Source organism: Hippocampus zosterae, chromosome 20 (assembly GCF_025434085.1).
Source record: "Hippocampus zosterae strain Florida chromosome 20, ASM2543408v3, whole genome shotgun sequence".
In the NCBI taxonomy this organism is placed as follows: Eukaryota; Metazoa; Chordata; class Actinopteri; order Syngnathiformes; family Syngnathidae; genus Hippocampus; species Hippocampus zosterae.
Window position 1 is genome coordinate 4,379,125 of NC_067470.1, and position 24,356 is coordinate 4,403,480.

A 24,356-nucleotide genomic window follows, 5' to 3' on the forward strand; every position below is an offset into this window, starting at 1 on the left:
GCTTACGACTGGGTTTGCTTTGGCATACCCAAAATTAACATTAACATCAACATCGATTATTTACTCGCAACTCTGCGCTCCTTAAAAACGCACGCCAGCGAGAGAAATACTGTAGTGATGTGTCGTTCGCGAACGATCCGGCTCCCAGAGCCGGCTCTTTGAAGTGAACGATGGGAGCTGGCTCCCACCTCATTGGGAGCCAGCTCCTCATTGGGAGCCGGAACGGGAGGGTTATAGTGATGTGTCGTTCGTGAACGAGCCAGCTCTTAGAGCCGCCTTTTTTGTTTCTCCAGTTGTTCCCCCCCCCCCCCCCCCCCCCTTCGGTTAAAGCCGCACGTGATTGGTCAAGATCTGTGGTAGACGGGGGAGGGGGGGTTCACACACACACACACACACGCGCACACACGCACACACGCGCACACACACGCTACAGTTTAGAGAGGGGGGAGGGGTTAGAGGAGAAGAGACACAGCAGCGCGCGAACGAGACAGACGAGGAGACGACAGAGCTAGTTAGCAAAAAAAGAACACGGTGGAAAGCGAAAAGGTGAGAAATGGATAGAAAACGCAGTGAAATTTGGACTCATTTCAATGTTATTGATAGTTCAAAGGCAGCGTGTAGACTCTGCAAAGTTAAAATATCCCATAAATCAGGCTCCACAAATAACCTGCACAGGCACATAAGAAAAGTCCACCCATCAGTACAATTGCGAGAGAAAAGACAAGCAAGGGAACCAGATGTTAATGAAGGTGCTAGTGTGTCTGCAACTGTTGCTGCTGCTCCAATGTCACAACAACTGCCTAGAAGTACAACCCAGAGCTCTATCCTGTGCAAGGGTCTTCAGAAAGTGACAGCTGAGCATCAGACCAGCGTAACCACAGGGAAAGTGAAAGAGTTAGTGGATGCTCTCTGTGCATCCATGGACAGAAAATTCCACAGAATGGAATGGAACACTGTTCTGTCAGAAACCACCATTCTTGACCCAAGATTCAAGAAGCTGGCCTTCACTGACAATAGAGCGGTTGATGAAGCTCTTCAAAGAATAACTGCAGCAGCAGCAAGAGCCAGCCAGACAACTGCACTGCCAGGAGGCGAAGAGGGAGCAGAGCAACAACAAGAAGAGCCACAAGCATCTGCTGTTTGGAGGTTCTTTGAAGAACGAGTAACTGGAAGCACTACAAGACGGAATCCTTCATCAGATGCAATTCTGGAAGTGAGATCCTATCTTGAGGAGCCCCTTTTCCAGAGAAGTGCAGAGCCTTTGAGCTGGTGGGAGGCCAAGGATTCACTGTACCCACGTCTTACACATGTGATGACACGGAGGCTGTGTGTTGTCGCAACATCTGTGCCCTCAGAAAGAATCTTTTCCAAAACAGGGCAAATGTTAACAGAAAGGAGAAACAGGATCAACCCCTCAAAGCTGAGGCACTTGGTTTTTCTTAATGCCAATCTTCACTAAAGACATATTAAAACTTTTACCTGGATGCTGCTTTTTTCTTTTTGTTTTACAAATTTTAAGGTATAATGTGTTGTGTTGTATTCAATGCTTACTTGTTGTTTTACTGTAAACAGTTAAAAGCTTATAAATATAAATATTCAGAGATTGGAACTTTTTGTTGACCTTGTTTTGAGGTGGGTCTTTGTACTTTGTTTTTATTTTTGTAGCACTCCATGTTGTACTCCATGTTGAGTATAAATAAATATTTGATATACTCTCTATTTTTTGCATTAGTAATTCATTTTACACATAATATTACGTTATTTTTGGTAGTAAATTAATTTAAGCAACAAAAAAACTGAGGAGCCATTGGGAGCCATTTGGGAGCCGAAAGAGCCGGTTCTTTTTAGGGAGCCGATCCAAAAGAGCCGACTCTCCAAAAGGAGCCGGAATTCCCATCACTAAAATACTGTGACACTAGTTTACTCCCAGGCTGAGCTCTTGGCTGCAGCCTATCAGACAGGTGGGCTGTACCATTTCTTCCCATGGGAGGTATAATAACCTCAAACATGTCTATAAAGCAGCTTTCTTTGACCGGTCTCAAGCAAAAATAATCGATCTAGATAATATTAATTTTTAATCTTCTTCTTAAAATGTATATGAGCCGATTTAATACATAGAATAACAGATGATAATTATCTCCTGCATATGTGGCAGCACCCCCATGTGATCTAATTGATGGTTTGGCCCAACATGGCTGCAGCGAAACAGAAATGAGAATCGACGATTTTGCAGAGTATTTTCGAAAATGACCTCGTCTCTAGAGTGAAAGTGGAGCCTCCAGCTCTCTGGAGATCCAGGTGAGACACCATTCGAGGTAATGCAACAGTTAAATGGAGCGTGCTGCTTTGAGTCACGTCAACGGATCCCAGCAGGGCTGAATTTGAACTGTTGTCAGTCACCATAGCTGGTCATGTAGCTCGAATGTCTGCATGAAGTCATCGTTTACTCTTTGTATAACACAGTCAAAGTTGAGAAACAACAACATGCACTACAAGACGACTGACGTACATATGCACATGCACCAACTTGCGCGATGGTGAACGCTATCGTAACATCTGTCAGTTTGTGTACAGTTAGTGCAGCGCAGGCCCGTGCTAAGCCTACGGCAATGCTACGCAGACCACCGTCACTAAGTTAGGCTTCCAGCAGCAAGCAAATGTCACCAACAACCTCAAAGTGATCTGCAGAAATTGATCGCCGTTTAAGGATGCAGTGAATCTCGTGCGTAGAACTCGTCCTTGTTGTCTCTCCAGTGCTGATTCGGTCTTAGGGTTTGTTGTTGTTTACAGACTTTGATGAAAACAGTCCGTCCCCCTTGTTTACAAATACAATAGATTTTACAATGCACACACATTAAGTCAACATATCAGTAGCCATTCCTCCAACAGAGCAGTGCAATGTGTTTTCATTTAATTGATTTATTGCACTTCGAGCAAGATTACGAAAAACTAGTGAAGCAAATTTCAACCAGGCAGTGATGTTTGTTTCAATTCATGTATTCAGAAATACAAACATTCATAACACTTGCCCTTTTGCCACTGCAAGCTTTCATATCTTGATTTTCAATCAAATCTGCCCGCTACCTTTATTATTATACTGCAGGGCAATGGGTTCATTAAAAAACGTAGCATTATTTTTAAAAAACAATCTCACAATTTACTCGTGTAATATTAGTCAACTACTTGCGTCACAACAAAACAGCCTCTTTAAAAAGAAGAAACTTTTTTGGTGTTATTAGAAAACCACAAAAGCTTCTATAAATTATTCACTACCAAAGCTGTCAAAACTGAGCATTAATTCGGTTGCTTTGAGGTCCAATTCAGGTTGCGCTACTCGTGACACTGTGGAAAAAATACATTCAGTGTCTGTATTTCTGAAATCGTTTTCACTTTTTTACAGGGAGACTTTCAGGACCGAAGCGCTGAAAAGGTGCCCTACATGAGTGGGGTTGCATTGATGGATTGTGAGGCCCAAGTTTTACGAAAACTGGTATGTACGTTTGTGAATCCTTTCTGCCATATATCAAGGATGACACGTGACTGGTCAATTGTGTATGAAGTGATATGCTTCATAAATGGGGTCGTGGCACAGGTGAGAAGTGGAGCAAATGATGCACTTTACAGAGTTTGCTGCCTATCATACATTCTGGTAGGCCTGTGACGATTAATTTAATAACCCAAATCCATTACAGAAAAGGTCAAAGCTAAATCTCTGACTCAACCCCAGCGTGTGGAAATAAGTTGACATGGACCACAGAGTGCTTGTCCACAAAAGTGCCCCCACCTCACCAGCGATGAGTCCATCATTCTCCTATGCAAGTTGTAATAAACGAATGCTTTGGCATGATAATTCATATTCTTATTGCAGCTCTTAACCTAAAGTATGTTTCCTGTAAAAGAAAGTGAGTCGGTTGAATTTACAGACTACATGCACGTTATGGCGCATGGTCAGGATGGCACCACGTATGACTCGATTTGCACCAGGAAAAACCCAGCAATCCTTTTTTTTTCGTATTTTGTTTAGTTTGAAAAAAATATAAATGATCAATATAAATCGATCCAGTATTAATTGCTTATATCACGATACACTTTTCAGCCATATCACACCCAGCGCTACTTGAAATGGAAGATTATGATACTCGACATACTGAAGAAAAGCCTCCAGTCAGTTTTGCAGTGCCGTCCCGATGTCAATTGGCAAGCCGTGGCCGAGGAAATGATAAGATGACAAAAACTAAGCTTACGATGGACACAGGTCTTTCCAAAAGATACCTGAAATGAAATAGAAAAACACCCTGTATGGACGTCGTGGACTGGTTAGAAATTACAACAAAAAAAAAAAAGTGTGTGTGTGACGGATCCATGGGCTAGACTTTGGATATACCTGTGCTGGTTGGTTTGGATGAATCTTTCAACTTCTTTGTAAAGGTTTGCAAATGTTAAACATTAATCCTGCTCATGTAATGTGTATTTAGCAAGCTGGCGCGTTTATTGACTCAACAATCAAGTCTTAGAATGAAGTGACATAAAGTGAGGTTTTTTTTTTAGGGGTGGGGGGGCGGTTGCCCCTATAATTAGTGAACGTACATGTAGCTTTAATGAAGAGGACTCTGATGGCGAATTCATCACGCTGGTAGTTTATGAAGAGAAATGTGACGTGGTAGTGTTAATAAATGTGCTTCTTTTCAATCGAATAGTACAGCGTGCTGTAATAAGAGCAATTTGTTTTGAGTGATTAACTGGCAGTTGCCCAATTTGGCTTGAGTTCAGAATTTTGACGACCAGTTTTGGCTTCAAAATAGAGGCCGAATGTAACCTCTGCGTGTGTGCAAGAATACGAGTAAACCCGTTTGATGCGCATGCAAAAAAATATTGACTGGCTACTTGTCAGATTGTCACGTTTCTGCTCACTCTGTCCCGTTGTTGATTTGTTGGGCCCACCTTGATGTTAAAGACAGAAAATGTGTTCGATCACCGTGCAAGTTTGTCTTTTGAAGTCTCTGCCTTTTTCCGTTTTTGTTGCCGCGTTTCCAGATAAACATGTGAAACAAATGATTTTGTGGAACAGCCCGGCTGCTGTATCCGTTTCCCAATCGATTGCTGACTGGAAGCTTTCTGCCTGATCAGCCACGGTTGGCAACTGTGAGCTTGCAGTATGTCAGTACGGATGTTTCTCACAATCAGTGAGTCCAAAAAAACCCCAAAAACGTTTAGTTTCCAATTCTTGCCAGGACTAGCATACTTATTTTGTTTGAATGTTTGTTGTGCATTCGCATGCCAGCGATAGTTGAAATGTATCTTCGATGTTCATGATCAGCTGTGATAAATCGAAGCTGTGTCATGGGGAGGAGAAGCTGAAGGAGAAATCCCCCTCCAAGCAGGGCCAACATACTGAAACTGGAAATAGCTCACTGTGGCGTATATTCCAGAGGGGGGTTTCGGTTTTCCTTTCCAGGTACAAAATATTATTTTCACCATTGCCAGGAAGCCAGGTTTTGTCACATTATAACGAGCTGTAAAGGTCAGCAAATCCCCCACATGCTGCAACTCTTGCAGGAAGTTTTCATTTCGCACCCCTTCAAGACCTGCACTTTTTTCTTTTTTCTGAGCTGTTGCCATTTCAAATGTCTAGCTGTCATCGCACGTTGCCCCCAAAAGGCTAGCGTGCATTTACCCTTCACTTGCCCCGACTAATTTTTTTTTCCTGTTGAGCTTTGGGACTGGGGTCTTGTGTCAATCTACTGCAATTCATCATTCAGAGTGTATTGTTTCCTGATACAAAACAAAACAAAAAAAATGCAAGTACCATAGTCTGTTGCTTGAGTCGTGTTTATATACAAATGGAAGCGTTTACAAACTATCCGTAACTCTGTACTGAGCGCATTTCCGGTATATAAGTCAGTAAAAATACATCATAATCTGTAAAATATGCGTACAATTAGATGCTGGCTTTCTAGTTCGTTTCAAAGCAGCTTACTGCTCACTTGGAAAATTGGTTAGCTGACACGTTTTTTTAAGAGTTTTCACAGGCCCAGTGCAGCGCTCAGCTTCTTTGGAGGAGTCGGTCACAGTTGGACTGTGACAGCCTCGTTTATCACGCCAACCGTGGCAAATCGCTCACACTTCTCGAGGTGCGTCACAGACAATGGCTCGATGGGAGGAGGAACATTGTCGTATTTTTCATCCCTCCCAACATGAGTAAGCGGTTGGCATGTAAACATGGCACCTCCTGTAAACAAAGTCCACGCCATTGGGCCGGTTGCAATGTTGACTTTGGCTTCTGAGCAGTTCCACTGTGGTTTCTCATGTGGCAAGATGAGGAGGGTGGAAGCAGGCAAAGGAAACTTAGATTAATGCCTCGCGTTTCCGCTCAATCCAATGATCATGTTACGATATAGCGCGCGCTCACACTCGCTGTACTTTCAGGCACCACTCATCACCGTGCTTTGAAAAAGCAGTCTAATTATTCAGCAAAGAACTGATAATAGTTAAAAAAAAAGTCTTGCCCTTTTTCAACAACAGTGATTTAAAGGTCATTTTTTGCACAAGAAAGCGAGCAGTAATTTCAACTTTTTGACCTCAAGATGGGGAGCACTTGTTAGTACTTTTGCTTTATTTTGGGAAGCACAATAAATGTTCATTGTGACGCAGCTTTCTGGCTATGGGGCCAAGAAATTAAAAAAAAAAAGGCCTATGCTAGTGAGGCTAAGCGATACAGACAACGCATAAGCGGATATTACGTGCACACGTGAGCTACTACGTCATAGAGATGCTCATTGAAATACGTCACAGCCCAAGAGCAAAGTCACTCCAAGACACGGGACGGGCATGTGCTCTCCACTCCCTAGCCCTAGTCGCCGTAGCAACCTAGCTCAGCGCTAACTGCGAACCAGGAGTTGACTTGGTGCGCTCCCCCTTTGAAGATGGGAAGAGGTGGCGGTGCTTGGCAGTCCAATTGGCTCTTTAGACAAGTTGTGTAGATTGGCCGCAGTGCAGTTCTCAAGGCTAAATTCCAAAGTGTCCGCGTCTACTTGCGTCCCCAATTGCAGAGCATTCCAAATAAAGGCTATGTGCATTGACGCATTCATTTCGACAGCCCGAATATATATGTACTGTGTCACCCCACCTGGCAGCAGGGGGGAAAGAATTTTGGGCATTGCTGCTCTAATCCAATTGGCCAAAATGGTTGAAGTTGGCTTTTTTCTTTTAAAAAAGCATCTTTTCTCTTTTATACTCGTGTGCTCATCCGTGTTTTGTCGAGTAAGTGCTGCCCAAATACGTCAAGAGCGGATGGTTGAAGAACAAGGAAAGTGCATCTCAAGTCTAAATATTGTATGACGACCATATGGTGGGTGGAAAAATGAGTTTGTGGCTCAGGAATAGTCAGGCTAAATTGTTTAATTGTTTCTCAGCGAAGACTTAGTTGCTTTAAGGTGGAATGATATCGGACAGCAAATGATAAACTTTCGATATCGGGGCGCTTCTTTACGCCTTGCTCTGTCATTCAACAAGTCAATTTCATGACAGCTTCTGTGAAATGCTTTTGGTTAACAGAACAGCGTTTCGCCCTTCTTTCAAAACTTGCCCTTGAGCAAGATATTACCTCAAACTATATCATCGCACCAGTTTTATTATCTTTTAAATGGAAAGTAATTCATGCTCTAATTGTGTTTCGTTTCTGTGTGTTGTGTGTGTGTTGAAGCACTTTGTGTTGTGTCTCAGAGTCTATTCCGGGACAATTAAGATTTCATGATTTCTTCAAAGTGACCTTGAAATCGATGATATTCACTTCCATTCATTTCTTAAGAAAAATGCAATAGAAATTTACAATATGAATGAAGAGCGGCACTTTGGATGACTTCTGGGCCAAATCTTTCAATTAGGAGGAGGAGGACCGGCAGAATTGTTATGTTGGCGCACATACACAAAATGTTGCCTCTGCTTTTGACATGCATAGTGGCGTTTATTAATAATAAATCATATTAAGAGCCCGGGCGGCCGGGGGTATGGAGTGTCGATGTCTTGCTCGAGGACACCACAGCCGTATGTCCGAAGGATGTTGGGGATGGAGGGTCTTGAACCGGAATCCCCACGACAGCAAGCGGCGATCCTAACCGCATTGGCTCAAGAAATCGGTTAACATGCGAGACATGTTTCTTCTGTCTGAGACGGTCTTATAAAATATGAACCCTTAAGCCACACCCTGTCATTCCTCTGAGGGTCCTCCCACTTCAAGAGGCGCAGTGCATTCATGAATGGCGGCGTCCATTCCATGCCGCGCTACGGGGCGGTTTCCAAAATAAACTGCCCCCCTGTTAATTTCTTTCATTACCCCACCCTTTGTCTCCTCGGCCTCTCATCTTCCTACATATCCGTCGAGCGTACGCATTCTGCGCGTGTCCCGTTCTCCTTCCCACGCAGCTATGATTTAGGCGTCACGGTTGCGCCCACTCCCTACGAGTCCTGGATCACGTTACCCTGCCATTACTCAGTCGTTCCCCTGCAAGGGTCCTCCCGTGTCAGCAGTAGTGGAGCCCGCCTGCCTCATCGGGGCCTGCAGACGAGCACGATTTAACCACAGACGCCCATGGTCAGTGGAGTTGCTCCAGCTATGGCACAGACGCTCTGGAAAGTTATGCAGAGTGAGTGTCAGGCAGCGAGCTTCGCTGCTTTGCAGCTGCAATTTCTATTTCAAGACTTCTTTGGTTGCACAACAAACTGATCGTGTTTCAGATATGTGAAGAAATGTGTTTTTTTTTTTTTTTTAGGAGGGGTGGGGACAGATTTGTTCTCACTGTTTTATGAGCTTGTTGTTAGTTTTGCTGATGATTATGACAATGGTGGAGAGATGCAGGCAGTGTGGCATGAGGGCAGCGGTATTCCGTTTGGTCCTGGAAGGATGAATGCATCGACCTGCGTTAGCTAACGCATGGCTCGGCAGAAATTCCCTGGGCTTCGGTTTGTGAATTGATGAATGCCCGCTAAGTAAAGCTACCGTATATTGTCAGGAATTGTGGGATGCTATCGCTTTAATTTATGAGCAGTAGTCAGTGTGTAACCGTGTCTCTGCCTATGTATTCTCATAGGTTGTAAACTTTATAGATGCCGGGGCAACCTCTTGCTATTAAGCTTGTTGTGCGCTCGTGTGGGGCTACAACTCCTCTCGTGCAAATCGCCTTTCATTCCGCAACTCGCTAAATTCATCCTCCACATGACACATTGCCGTCCTGGGTGAGGCAAGCTAGCATATCACTGCACGGGAAGAGCCGCTCTGCCTGGGATAATCTTCTCTAATTGAAAAGGAGGCATCGTTGAGGGCCGGTGGCTTCTATGTGGCTCATCCCGCTGCTTGTTTTGCAGTAATGAGACATCTGGGGCTGCACAACAGAGATGTTTGTAGAGGACTGTCAGAGGCTGAACAACAGAGCCCGCCGCTTGTTTACGAGTTCCTGTCCGCGATTCATTACATTTGCGAAACGATCGCAATGTGATAAAATTCAAATTTGACTGCTCAGGCAAAATCACACCACGGATTACAGCCAGATTATGTGCGTCTCATGACGTACGCCGGTGGAGAGGCAATGGGAAGAACTGTCAAGACCCTCTTTCAAATGTGTATATGCAGTTGCAGTGTCGGGGGCAAAATCGCAATACTTTTTTTTTCTCAAAATTGTTCAACCCGGTTTTAGTTCTGAATCTACAAAACAGTACGGTTCAATTCAATTGTGTAAAATTTGTAATTTGGTATGCAACAGATATGCTGGGCACCCTCCCATTGGGGGTACCAACCCCAACAGTCCTGAACGAAACAGAATCACCACTTCCTTCCAGTAATGGAATAGGAACAATTGGAGAGAAAAAAAAGGAGGGATGATTCAAAGCCGTTTGTGTTTATCAGCACACAGCACTGACTGTAACGTGTGGCCTTCCTCTTTTTTCGGGGGGGGGGGGTGTGAATTCAAAGGTTGTGTCACCATTGTACAAAGTCACTCTATTTACGTGACTCAAACATGCACAGGGCTCCGACTAATTCCTACATTCCACATATCTGAGTTAGATTTGTAATCGTTTTTATTTGTTTCTTTGCCATTCGTATCTGGCAAACATAATTTTTCACAAATTTAGTCAATCGGTCATCAGAATTAGACTCTGCCAAATATCGCAATCAACATGGGCCTAGGGAAAAAAAAAAGTCCATGTAGGTCGGGCCCTAGTTACTACCTCCGCCTTCTTCTGGCCGTGTTACTTTGCAGTGCAATCAAGCAGGTCCGCGGCTACACTCCAGATCCAACTCGGCCCACTAAGCCCTCTGCAACTCGCCAGAGGCCTCTCTGAATTGCTGCTTTTCATCACCAGAAAAGCACCTCGCATGTTTGAGTCAGATTTAAAAAGAGCTATTTTTCTCTCCCCCCAACTTTGATCCCACTTCACAATTGCAGACAAGGATTCTGATATACTCTGTAGCAAACTGCAGGCGTAGTCCATCTATCGTTTAAGGGCCACATCGCTTCACGAGTCGCCCTGCTCAGAAAACCACACTCTTTTGCACCTGAAAAGCTATAAACCGCCGAACCTAGCATCGATACTTGAGAGGCTTAAGGTTAACACTAAACTGCTGTAATTCATTATTTGGTTGGTTCAGAGCAGAGATAGCAGTGGTTCAGCATGTACCTGTCAGTACTAAATGATTGCTCATTTCCTGCCAGAGAGTGGGGGTGAGAGTAATCGCAAGCAGCTGCCTCAGCTGGACCTTCTCCCTCCTCGATCGCAACGTGTTCTTCTCAAGCCAGCCTCGGTGCCAAGACGCCTACTTCGTGTTCATGTTGCGCACAACCTGTTTGAATGTGTCACGTCTGATCAGACAATGCTTCAGTATTGAAGTCATCAGGTACAATTGACCGGCGTTGTTGGACTTGAAAGTCTACAAAACAATTTATATTGTTTTATCATTAGCCATTTAAATGTATTTTTTGGGGATTAGCAAAATGTTGAATCCGTACATCAAAGCTCAGGCATGCGGAATGAGGGAGCCATTTCATTACCTACCTCCTTGACTCTTTCACTTAACATAAATCTGGGGCATGCGTCCGTGTGATTTCAAGTCTACTGCATAGACATAAGGACCGTAGGAAAGAAAGCCAGGTTCTGCTATGCTTTCCTCTGGCAGTGGAAACCCATAGCTGGAGCTCTCTGGGCTTTGCTGATATTTGATGGGGGGGAAGAAGGAATCCCACCTTCAGCAAAGGCAGAGGTGCAAATCAGTTACAAGCGCTTTTGAAAATGGGAAAGAGGATGGGAGAGATTGTTGAGGATCCCTCTCAGCAAATGCAGAGGGACTTCGGATAGACCAATGCTTCACCCGTGAATCAGCTCATTACGTCCAAATCTCTGCTCCAGGATGGACCGTAAACTGTCTGTACATTAAAATAGGCCGTCAAAAGGACCCTTCCGGTCACGACGGGCGTAAATGAAAGCCTTCAGACCCATTCCTCTGTTATCCTCCCCGCGCGTCTCACAAGGGACCATCTGTGAAGAACGAGCGAGCCAATGTTAAGTCGAGCTGCAGCCAACGTTGCTCCAACAGAAGCTGTGTTCATAATGCATCCACTATACATATTTTAACTTATTTCAATAAATAATGTCACTCCAAGGCATAGATCGATCTTGCCGGGGCGAGACTGACTGTAAGGCACACCACATGATCTCATTTCTTTTGTGGCAAATGAAAGATAGGAAACGGTTTCTTCAGGAGGACACTGATCAACACGCACTGACTGGGTGCAGTAACCTCACCATGTGATGAATGGATGGATGTGTCTCTTATTTTGGTGGTACGGGCTGCAGAAATATCACTGCATATGAATTTAGTGTGCAAAAAGATTTGAATTTAGCGGTTAAAAGAGTCAAACACTCTTGTTGTTGCAAACCTGTGTATTTTATTGCGTATCTTATTATTAGGGATGATCCTCACAGTGGTTCCCACAAACCCTCACTTTTTCATTAGAAGTAAAGCAAAATGCTTTCGATGTGCCTTAAAAAGTGAAGAGACGGTAAAATAAAGCAGCAAGGCGGAACAGTGGACGGAAACGAAACTTCCTATCACCTATGCACACACGAAAGTCTTGCCACATAAGCCGATTTGAGGAAGAGAAGGCTTGTTGTCAGCAGCCACAGTTCAGGACGGTGGAATTTCTCTATTTTTCTTGTGACTGGGGAAAGGTCCATCCTGTGTCAGGGGGGTGGGGGTGGGGGATAGATTCAGTCAAGCCACCGTAGCAAACATAAAAGATCATCAGGTATCCAAAAAATGCGCACTCACAGATCAGTCATTCGATTGTGGTAGGTGAGTGCACCATTGGATGCCTTCGCAAACATCAGCTTGCCGCTAGCTTTGTTGCTAATGCGAGCTAACCGACGAGCCATAACGCTAGCAGTGTCAGCCCGAGGGCGCTTTGATTTAAATTCTGACAGCAGAGAGTTTGGCATCTCTGCTTGCCGGTATTACATCATAAATATGATCTGTGGACAAAAAAATTAATAAAATGTCGTCCCTGGCCCCTGATTTGTGCTTTTAATTCAGTATACAAGAAAACACTATGCCTGAAGAACGACAATGAATATGTGAGACAAATACTTTTTCACCGCACTGTATGTTTTGATGCGAATCGGTCACGTCGGTATTCAATTTGCAGAGATGAACCGTTAACAGGCTCACTTTTCGGTTTGCATGTTTGTCATGGCCTAAATGACTTCCTCTTGTCTTTCCTTTCAGGCAGGAAAGGGTTACTCTCCATATTTCCTGTCCAATTCCCTGAGCAGTGGCTATGTTCTGATTGCTTTCTAGATGTTAAACATTCCCAGGCTCTTATAACCTTCTTGGTTTGCCTCTGCTATCCAACAGCTGTCCCAGGTGAACAAGTGGGCGAACCTCCTGTTTTTAAGGCTACAATCGACATTTTTTTCTCACAGGGGCAGGAGATACCGGCACGGAAAGGGGGCAGGAGGCTCTGAGATGAGACACGTTCGTTCTTTGCGTTCTGCTAAGTGTCTCTGCAAGACTGGGAAAGTCTATCCCAAACATGACATTGTTGATGAAATTGCGCAATGCCGTCTGATGGAAAAATGAAATAGTCGACATCGGATTCCACGATATTAAGCCTTAGTTATAGAGCATAAGGGAAACGTTTCCTTTTAGGGTTTGTTCCCACTCCTGGCCTCACGAGACACCTGATCGACAGCTGAGTTATGTTATCTCGTCGGAGTCAGCCAGCGGAGCCTTCGCATCAGTCATGAAACAATCCAGATTGTGCTAACATATGTGCGTGGAGGCCGCATTGTGGACATGACCCAGGAGCAGAGCACGGCCAAGCTGGACTATATTTAGCCCAGCGATGCTCGGGCTAATTGCCCTCCCAGGCCTAATCATTTCCAGGCTCTGCCGCCCACAAGCGACTGAAGGGGAGACCAAACACCCTCACCCCCCCCCCCCCCCCCCTCTCCGTGTTAAAGAGATGTCAGCATCATCGGGTCGGTCAATGCGCTTCACAGACAAGACGAATGATCCGACGACGCTTTCGCCTCGTATTTTATGAAGCTGTACTACAAGTGGATTGTAGAGGAAATTGTGGCGGAGGATTTCGACCGCTGTGTTGAAAAACACTTTGTAGATGTTTGACAACAGTGCTGGATTCCCGTCATCTCGTGGACCGTTAGCATGCTGTACGCGTGGCTGTCCTGGGCTTAACTGGGTTGACCAAGTTGGTGAAGGTGGAAAAGCTTAGCCTGCTTTGTTCGGTTGTTATGTTGTCCCATTCCCCTCTCGGTTTATTTGAGCTGCAAGCCGAGTAACATTCCTGTTCTGAAATTGTGCTTTTTAAAGTGTGGTTCCCGACGTCTTGCCCCGGGTCAAACGGGGCCACACTCACAGTGGGTGGGGGCAGGGAGGGCTGTTTGATGGGATGGACAGCTTGGTCTTCTGAAGACAGCAATGAATTGGCCGCACCACGCCGCCCCACCACAAATGGTTTTGTGCCAACTGCGTCCTGGTTATGAATTTGCCTAAGGCTGCCAATTCCCCCTCCCCTGTTGATTAAATATATTGCTTCATCAATATGGTCACCTGAATGAGGTCCGTCGTACTTTTCTTGATTACTCAAACAGCTCAATAAGCTTCAAAGGAACTATGTTTAAAAACTTGCCAGCCTAAGCATACAATTACGCGGTCTGATTTTCTCATTTATGCCAGAAATATAGCGCCCCCCCCCCCAAAAAAAAAAAAGATGGAGGTGACCGACAAGGCGTACATCTACACTTTGACTGTGTGTATTTTGTGCACACGTTGGCGAACGGTAAGTCGGTCGTGAGTTTGGCAGCCCGCAGAGTCTCTGGGTTGCTCTGATAGTGCTCGTTCCATTGAGAGCCAAACACGACACCATCTTGGTCCAGGGTCTGATCTCAGGCCAGCTTGAAATGATCCAACGTCCCCCGCTGCCAAGACTTGGGCAGAATAAAGATACACTCGCAATTGGGTGAGCACATCTTCATATGGGCGCCCGGTGGTTTGACAGCTGATACCACCCGTACTCTTGACACTGGCTCTTTGCTGGAACACATTGATGCATCGATGCCCCCCCCCTCCTCGGCAAATGGGCCCACCCTCTTGTCTAGCTCACCTCTCTTGATCTGCCATAACTGGCATCTCTCCCTCACACCTCTCTGTTCTTTCTGTGCCCCCCCCATCCTTCCCCCACACGCAAAACAGTCTTTCTTCTCTCTCCCTCTCCTCCCAGTTCCTCATCAGATCTGTGGGGCCGGAATTTTAGCGCTTTTCTGCAAGTCCTGCGAGGAGAACCTTGAGGGTCTCAGTGGGATCAATTTAAAAGGGAAGTACTTGTCTCTCCTCCTCTCCTTGGCCCTCTCGGCTGATTGGATTCGCTCACCAGAAACTTTGCGGGCTTTTGATCTCACCCTCCCCAAACCTACATCGTCTCAAAGTTTTTGGCCATGCCTGGCTCAGGGAAAAAATATATATATATTCTGTTCTACTTTCTGAGAAAATGGCCCCTCAACCCGTTGCGTCTCACCTGTGAGTCGTGATGGAGAAGTTTTGTCAAGCCACTGGGTGGTTGGAGAAAAAAAAAAAAAACAAGCGCATGCACACACACACACACACACACGCTAACCGATTTCTCTTTGAAGATATGAGAATGATCCCGCTTTCGGTCTTTGGGTGAGAAGTTGCTGTGAGCGGCAATAAATAATTTACAGGGAGAAAAGGAAAGGTAGGAGGTGCCACCTTGAACGAGCGTGTTGATGTCGCCTCTTCCTTTGTTCGCCGTATAGAGACTGCCGGCTGAAGCACCTTTACCAGTAATTTCAAGTTTCAACCCTACTATTACAGTTTTGTGTCCCACCGGGCATTCTTCTGTCAGGTTACTAGAAGGCAAACAGTTTTTGTTTATTTTTGTCTTTGCTCACTGACCGTTCTTCTTCTTGGAAAAGCCCTGTCATGATCGTATTACCAGTCCTGGTAAATTTAGCCAAACCTGACCACAAACTCCGGTGTTTTTGTTTTTTCAAGACACATTTGAAGAACATCCCCCACACCCCTACCCGGGGTGAACCTTTCTCGTCTGTGGAACCACAGTGGAGAAAAATTGAAAGTTTGAAGTGGCTCAGACACAAGCATTTGTCATTTGAAAGAAAAGTAAGCCTTACTTTCAGGACTATTGACTCCCACTGCAATGGCATCATTGGCGAAGCGGTGAGCTAATTGAGGTTTAATGCTAGAGTAGAACGAGCAGGGCTGTAATTTTTCCGCCAGGGCCCGGAATAGACAATGTTTTCATGTGGCCCCAGTATATTTAGATTGCACTCTTGCCCCACTGTGGGACACCTGTTTTATTTTTCTTCTTTCTCCTTTGCATTAAGAAAAAAATGGATTTTTTTTTTTTGCCCAAACATGGACTTCAGCACAGAATCTGTATCGCCAGTCATTAACTCATTCACTCCCAAAGACGTTTTTAAACGTCTTTTCATACTTGGTTTAGAATTGGCTGGTACTGAATGAGTTAAATGGGATTGGTGGATGTCATCATGATCAAAGTAAAAAAAAGCGAACCTGTACGTTCACTTTGGAAATATTAAATATATTATTATTATTATTATTATTATTAAGCAGATGTACTTTGATGGCCTTAAACAAAATTTTCATAATCCACAATAGCCAAAAGAAACCGTTTTTCAAACAATATTTTTAATGGTGCAGACAAGTGTCTCAATGTCCCAAACCAGTTTTTGATGCCAATGTCATATTGAGGGCTGGCTGACCGATACAGGGAAGGTCAGAAAAAACTCTTAGAATCATTGAGCATTTTATTGTTTCTATTTTTCACTCTGTACAGGTAAAATATGAGTGTGTAAAGAACTTTGCGGCTTGTTAGCATCAGTTCGTGACACGTTGATGACTTCCTGTCCCTTCTGATCTCATTTCAGGCGGCACAGGGAAGCATCCAGCGCATTACTCCGTCGCGTGTGCCGCTCTCCCTTTCTTCAATAATTCATCCAGACAAGTAGAATGATTATTCTATGAATATGCAGTAAAAATTCATTTCTCGTGCTCTTTCTGTTCAAGTGTGCGCATGCCGGTGTGAGCTCAATTGTGTGGCCTTCCGCACGTGTGTTGCTGTGTGAGCGCAGCTCTTTTCTGCTTGAAACAAAGGAGGTGTCAGGCCGAATTAGCTCTCTTATGACTGAACGCCCAGAGAGCTTAGAGATGCACCACAGGTTCTGCTGAGTCGCTCATGAGCCACAGTGTCGGCCTCGTCGTCGTTTTCTGCCGCCCCCCTCCCCGCGTCCCCCTCCCTTTCCACTCCGGAGTTGCTCTAACAAGGTTGTTGGAGGAGGATAAGGCGTGTTAAATGAATAATTTACACACAAGCGCGCTCCTTATTTATTTAATATGGATGGATCTGACTGAGTGGACAGCCTGCCTGCCGAGACACTGTTGGCTAAACGAGCGCTCGTTCTGTTAAATGGAGTGTGTCTGCATGTGTGCAAAGCCACGTGTGAATCATGTCCCTGCCGAGAATGTACTCGTCGCCTCACCGTGTTACTCTTTACACTTGAGATCGCTTGAGAGATCTTTCACCTTTGTCGTCGTCGCATTTCACTATTTTCGCAGCCAAACACACCGCGAGGGAACATTTGTTGAATGCTTGCGGGAGAGCCGACGCGTGTGCTGCGTCGCGCATCCGTTACAGAATTGTTCATTTACATTATTGTCGCGAATGCAGTCGGGCATTTGGGCTAATTACATTGATCAGGAAGGACATAACTTTGTGTCGTAGTGTAAGCGCTTGTGAGCTAGTTTCCGTTCGTACCTGATCATTCCATCGCCGTTGACCCGGATACATTAGTTTTTGCTACTTTCTCTTTGCATATTTAATCTAAAGGTGAAATACTTGATCTCTTTGCAGGAGGATTGCGGCGAGGTGGAGGGGGGGAAGGACAACAACCCAGGATCCACCTAATGACGAGGGAAATCACCAAATAGGTAATCTTCGATGAGTTAAATCCGATTTTGAATAAATAGCCTCAACTACAGGGTCGGAATTGTTATTTTACTCGATTTACGTAGAGGGCATTGTTAAAAATGTATTGCGCAGTTGCATCATCCTACCTCTGCCAATTTCTTCTGTTGATGGAGGTAGACACGCACAGCAGGATACATCACTACGGCTTGTGTATGGATGTGTGTGTAATTCCCAAGAGGAAAAAAAAAATCCCATAGCTCACACTGACCTCATTATAAAAATAGCTCATCTATCCACCCATCACATTTTTTTTTCGATTTTCCCTCTCCTCTGCAATCCTTTAGACATTGTGATCCTTCCTACCTTTCCCTTTCTACTTTGTTTCTCTGTCGGTGTTTGCGGTGGATTGAACACAAGATTAAAAGCTTACGCAAGTCTTTGTAACATTAAGGTTTCTCCTGCACCTGTCATTACCAATCTAGTCCTAATCTGGGATCATAAGATTTCTTTTAATCAAGAAACCTCTCAGGATAACATTTAGGGAGGGGGGGGGGGCACAAATCAGTGCTTCCGTGATGTGTCGGCCGTGTCCTTTAGCTACAAATGAATCTACCTTGTGCATTCTCCATCTTTTCTACCTGGTCTCTCGCATCGGTTAACTTTGCCTTCCGTCATTAGAGTGCTCACATCCTTTTTAATTAACGGCAACGGCAAATTTTATGGACACGCTTGTCTTTGATGTTGAGAGTCTCCTCCAATTTCGCTAACAACCTGTCCATATTTTCAGAAATAAGCAGCTCACAAAACATTTTCATTCGTGCCATTTCAGTCCGGACGGGTGGGCGGCCACTCGAGGATCCCAACTCACAACGTGAGTTTTCCTTCAAATAATTGTATAAATCGATGTCCCCTTTTCGATGATATCCTTCCGATCAACTTACATCCAAGTAATCATCAAAACATGATATGTGTGTCTCTTCATTGTTTGATCCGTTTCCCATTCGTACTTGTAAGAGACCTCGGAACGGTCAGAAATATCAAACATTCTAAATTTTAACATGAGTCACAATTTAGGCCAAGCAGGTCATTCATGCACTTCTTCAGAAGATGATGCTGTTGCCAAGATTGGCCTTAGAGACTTTGAATGTTTGATTTGCTTTGAGTCACGTCGCTTTGTGAACTCAACGGAGCCCAGAAGTGCCTCTTGTGTTGCAAAGGAGCCCAGTCTCACCTCAACGGGAGAACTGGAGGGATCATCTGCTTTTTCTTTTGATCTTACACCATGTCTGGAGGAGCAGATGTAATTAAAGGAAGTTTTACAACATTCCCATTTGTCTCTCAAGCTGAACCGCAAACATGTGGCGCTTCTCTGGTTGGTACTTCACTCCATTTGAAGTCCTTCGAGACCTCGCGTCCACATTTTTCCTCGCAGTCACGAGTCGGGTTAAAAAGCTCAAAGCCGCGCTTGCGTGGCCGACACTGCGTCAGTGATTTGTGTCTGTTTCGGGTTGCCCTTGAGGTGCATTCCCCCTAGCCCCTCACCTCCGCCTCTCATTTGTCCTTCTTCCTACCTTGCTGTTTATCTATCTCTGGGTCCATCGGTCCCTGAACCAGCCGTAATTAGCATCCACATAACGCTGTTTATTTACTCAGGTACTGGGAGAAGGGGTGGGGGGGGGGAGAATGAAAGAAATCGTTGGAACCAGAAAGCTGAGGAGAGAGAGAGGCGAGGAGGAAGAGAGGGATGAATGATTCTGAAAATCAAAGCGCTATGAGACTCTCTTTCATATCGGATGCATGAGATAATGATACGAAGAATGACGCGATGCAAAAGGAAAGAAAAAAAAAAGTCCAAAATGAGATGCGCCAAACTTTTCCTGCTTCTCTCCGCCTTTTCCAGTGTTTCATCATGAAATGCAACGGGCCTAAAATTAGCATGATGGCATCTTCCTTCCTCTCGGATTCCCCATTGAATTTGTCCCACTGAGTCGAGTGATCATCAAGGTGTTTGTGTCCCAGTTGAGGTTGCACCGACGTCCCCTTTTCCCCCCCGACAGGGTTAATAATATGAACAAAACTCTCAACTATTGTAATGTTTAAATATGACGGCGACATCCAACGTTTCAGCCTTTTGGTTTTTGAGAGGAACATGCAAAATCTTGATGTATTTTAAGGGGTTTAGTGGTGGGTTTGGGAGAAAGAGCAACTGCCCCCGCCCCCCACGCATCCCCCAGTTCAGATGCTTTTTGTATCATGAGCAACGTGACGTGCCAGACTCAGATCTGTAACACAGTGTCATTATATCAATGGAATTCTTTTGATCAGATTCGCTGCAACTAGATGAGGCACAATCAAATGTTCTCGTTCTTGATCACCTTTGAAGACGAAGGTTGCGAAGTCCTGATTTCAACCAGATTTTGAGATAACGGGCCTCTTTCGTCGCACGGAATATCGAATGTGAACACACATGCATGACCACATCCCGACATAAAGCTCAAGCCCTCGGCTGAGCCTGTACGCTTCCGTTTTGTCAGGAGTAAGGTTGCCAACAAAGAATTAAAAAAAATACAAATACAAAAACAGTTATCCTGAAAGAATAAAGCAAGAGAGAGAGCAAGAATGTCACACCCCCGCCCTCTATTAGCATATGTGATCCAACCCATTTGTTATGAATTTGGACACCTCCTGTTGCTGGCGATAGCTCTCCGTCAACTTCTCTTCATCTTGAATTTGTTATTTTTTTTTCCATGTACCTCCCTTCCGTTTTTCTTTCCACACTCTTTAGTGCTGTTTGACCGATTCGAACGAGTCCAAATGTCACCGCGTAAGGAAAGGTCAGGTAAAGGTTTAGCGTTGCGAAGTCTGGATGACTAAGGCAGTCTGGCTGCCTGGGGAGGGATAGGGTGTTAACACTTGAGACCACGAACAAGCATTTCTAGACATGCCCTTGGACGCACCGCTGTCACCTTTCCTCCACATTGATGCCACTCACCACCTTTTGCCGTATTAATTGTATATGCGCACTCTCCCAAGTATCCTCATTTTGTTTGATTTGTGAACTTACATACTGCGGAGGAAATCCAGCTTTGCCGAAGAGTGAGTCAAAGGTTACTTACTCACATCAATAAGCAACATTTTTGTGTGTGTGTTTGAGGCCCAAAAAAGGTGGGGTTAAGTTCATTCAAGTCAGTTGAATCCCGTATGAGGAATAGCGGGTTCGCAGTGGGGTCTCTTTATCGATTCAGTTCATCCACACGCAGGCTAAATCGGCATGCTCCTAATTGGAATGGATTTCTCCCGTGCATTGATTCGCTCAGGTGACACAGCGGATGACATATGGCTGTGTGTTTGTTTGTGCACGCCATGCATGCCGCCATATGGTGCCGTGAGAGAGAGCAGCACCTTTCATTGTTGTCCAACGGAAAAGACAAAATAAGCAGCTGGATGCTATCAAATCACGATTGGTGTGTGCCGTTTCATCCGGCATGAGCCATGGGACGAACCGAGGACCTCTGCAAACAACGAGTTTTTATTTTCCCCATCACTGCGCCTGCTCTGGACACGAGAGAGTTTATCGCTTCTACACGCGCGCGCACACACATGCAGTTTTACATGGAGCTAAAGTTGAAGACCGTTTTCGCCCAACAGTGATTGAGCAGTTTTGCATACCGTGTGTGTGTATGGGGGGGGGGGGGGGGGGGGCATCCAACAACTATCTAGCATAGATAACACTCGATAAAATGAACAGTTTGACCTAAAAAGACAACTGTCAGAAAGCTTCACATGCATGAACCTCACTCACATGTTTGCATGGAGGAAGAGGATTGTGAAAGACGACTGCTAGACATGGCTTCTCACAGCCGGCTGGCCCCGACCCCCCATGATCCGCCCTCTTATCTAGCCTAGATCCTGGCCTTTCATCTGCGCCAAAACCTGGGGGAGTTTGGCCTCTGCTGTGTTTTTACCCCTCCCGCACACAAACATGGACACGCAGTTCATTCCAGACCAGCTCCATCTCTCGGCCCCGTCTTTGAGTCCCAGATGAGTGCTGCTTTACCCTTACCGAGGAGATAACAAACCTCACAACTATGCTCTCTGCTGTCCTCTCCTCAGAATACAAGTTCTGTTGAAAAAAATTATAAATAAAAAAGAGCGACGGGTATGCATGTCTTTTTTTTCCTGCTGTCAATCTTTGGAAACTTGACTGTAACATGCCAGCATTTTGGTTTTTATTTTTATTTTCCTTGGGATAAGCATAATAGATACATTGATCATTGAAACGGGACTTCAGAACTGACAAGAATTTCGCAAGCTCTGAAATATATTTGTAAAGTAATCAAGGGCATTTAGTGCCGAGACAGCTTGAGTGTGTCTCCACAAAATGATTGATTGTACCGAATTTGAGCTATAATGGCTTTTTTTTTAAGGCACTCTTGGAAAAAAAAATGCACTGCGGAAGACGCAGCACTTTCCACATCTCTTAAGCACAACTTTAACCTGGCTCAACATCACTAATGACTGAATCCAGTTTTGTCTGGCATCTTATTTTTCTTGCAGGGGCTACATTTTTGCATGCGTCCCAACTCTGTTTTAGCAAGCCAGCCAAATGTTCTTTTTTTTAATTTATATGCTCACTTAATGCGCCGTCTGCTCACACACTGCCCTCTTATTCAACCCTGACCTCTTCCATGCATAAACATACGTTCCTCACCTCTCACCCCTCTGGCTTCACCTGTTAATCTGTCTCCCCTTTCCCTCTGTCCCCTGCATTCCCGACAAAAAAAACAGGTTTTCTGCATCATCCTAGCCCTGACTTATGACCCCAGTCAGATTAAACCTAATAGCGTTTAAAATCCATTGGCAGATTGAGTGGAAGCTGTGACTTCCACATGTATTTTCCTCTCTCACGTTTGAGCCCCTTTAAGTGTAAGATCGGCATTATATTGTCACATGGATAGCTCGTTTTAAAATTAGAATACCAGCCAGCAATTTTTCTTAAAAGTGAAGCTAATTTGAAAGAAAAAGGACCCACATGATTTGCCTTTGCAGGCCCCACAAAATGAAGGTGTGGGCCGGATCTTGTGCCTTACAAGTTGATACCAACACTCCAGTCTTCTGCTCATTGTTGACTTTGTAAAATAGTCAGACCCTTTTTTGGGGGGGCCACACGGTTTTGTTTTAGGTGTTTCAATACACGTATTCCAACGCTTTGCTGTGTTATTGTACAGCAGACGCCCCATAAACCACGGCTATAAAATTTGGAGCTGGTCAAGGGAAGACCGCTTGAGACGAGAGCAAAATGAAACAATAGTGTGGAAAACCAAAAGTCTCATTAGATGTGACTTTGAGCTTCAGAAATCCCCAGGGGAAGAAGGAACCTATTTCACAACTACATCTCCCCATCAAGATCTCACTCAACTGTCAAAAAAGACAGATTTATGCATCCAGTGGAAACACAAGAAGAAAAGGTGAGGCGCGCACTTATCGAGTCAAACGGGGTTTGACTGACGAACTGGCAGCAGCTGTTTTTGGAGGTGTAACGGGAGACTACAAAACCGCACAGTGTGTTTGGTGGCTTTTATGCAGTCCACTTATTTAGCTTTGCACCGCCTTTCACAAATGGCTTCGTGTGGAGGTTTTTTTTTTTCTGATAATAGCAAACATGCAGAATTCATGCAAAAATAAAAGTCGAAACGTCATTTGTTGAATCACTGCTGCCAAATCATCAATGGCACTAACTTGGCCAAGAAAGACTATTCAGATTCTGTTTTTGCAGGCCGACTATTATTATTATCATCATATTTTTTTCAGCCATGAATGCACACCGTTCCCTTAATCATCATTTCTTACTGCACACTCTGAGATGGTGGGACAAATTTCCTCCAAGACATTCAAATCTATGGCCACGTAAATTGCCCCGTCGACCAAGCATCCCTTGGATAGATTCCACTGATCGTTCAACCGCAGGAACAATCAAAATACTATCAATTGTCTGCCGTATAGAGAGAAGGAATACCTCCAGTTTTATGGAGCTGTCATGTGGTCGGTTACCGCGTAAATATTCTTTGCCCAAAAACACTTCCAGCTGTTGAACAGTATGCCTGATGCAGTTTCTCATGACTGACTCTTCTTGAAAAAGATGTTATCTGTCTCACTTGAGTTTCTTGTTGTATTGTTACAGTTTTTTTTTTGGTCATTTCTCCCAGAATGCTTTCTATACCGCGTGGTATTAGAGTGTGGTTTGCTGTTCTAAATGCTTCAATAGAAATAGTGCTCGTTGTGAAATTGAAACCGTCGCGTGGTCGTTTTGCTCTTGAGCTTTGCTGCATTCCAGTGTTAGCTCCGTCACCTTTTGAAAGAAAGATGTGGTATTAATTTCTGGGAAGTCTGTTTTAATTGGGATTTGACTGATTCTACGGATCGAGTAGACTGAGATCGGAAAGGTTTGCTTCTCTACTAGCTGTACTTTCCAGGAAGTGTGTTTTGGGGGGGGGGGGTGCAAGGAATTCACCGCAATGGCTCAGTTGGAACTATGACTACACGCTGAGTTCAAATCAAAGAGGGCATTCTGCCCTTAGCCTCGGGGGACAAGATGACTGCTCTGTGTGACCAAAGCGATGTAGCAAAGCAGACAACTGGTCACACTAGTGCAAAGACTTTCATTTCTTCTCTCTTATATTTGATTTTCCCATTTGAGTTGCGCACCGGGAAATGAAATTTGTCGTCCAACTGTTCATAACAATGACTCCCAAAGGAGATGTTTGTTTAATGTCCACGGGCGAAAAAATGCATGGCACCTGTAGTGCTGCAAGGCTGTTATCT

General features: G+C 44.7%; 1 protein-coding gene across 10 annotated transcripts in view; it reads left to right on the top strand.

The window, feature by feature from the left end:
- Positions 1-1,918: 1,918 nt before the first annotated feature.
- The window catches only part of znf438 (zinc finger protein 438), a 49,305-nt gene continuing 26,867 nt past the window's right edge, over positions 1,919-24,356 (top strand). For 7 of the 10 annotated variants that reach the window (XR_007960418.1, XR_007960419.1, XR_007960421.1 and 4 more), the window contains exons 1-3: positions 1,919-2,298; positions 3,401-3,490; positions 17,478-17,554. The gene's annotated coding sequence lies outside the window, so the exon portion shown is untranslated. Of the gene's footprint in view, positions 2,316-3,400; positions 3,491-17,477; positions 17,555-24,356 lie in introns of all 10 variants that reach the window. The other 3 variants (XM_052054996.1, XM_052054995.1, XR_007960425.1) reach the window with 3 other exon arrangements.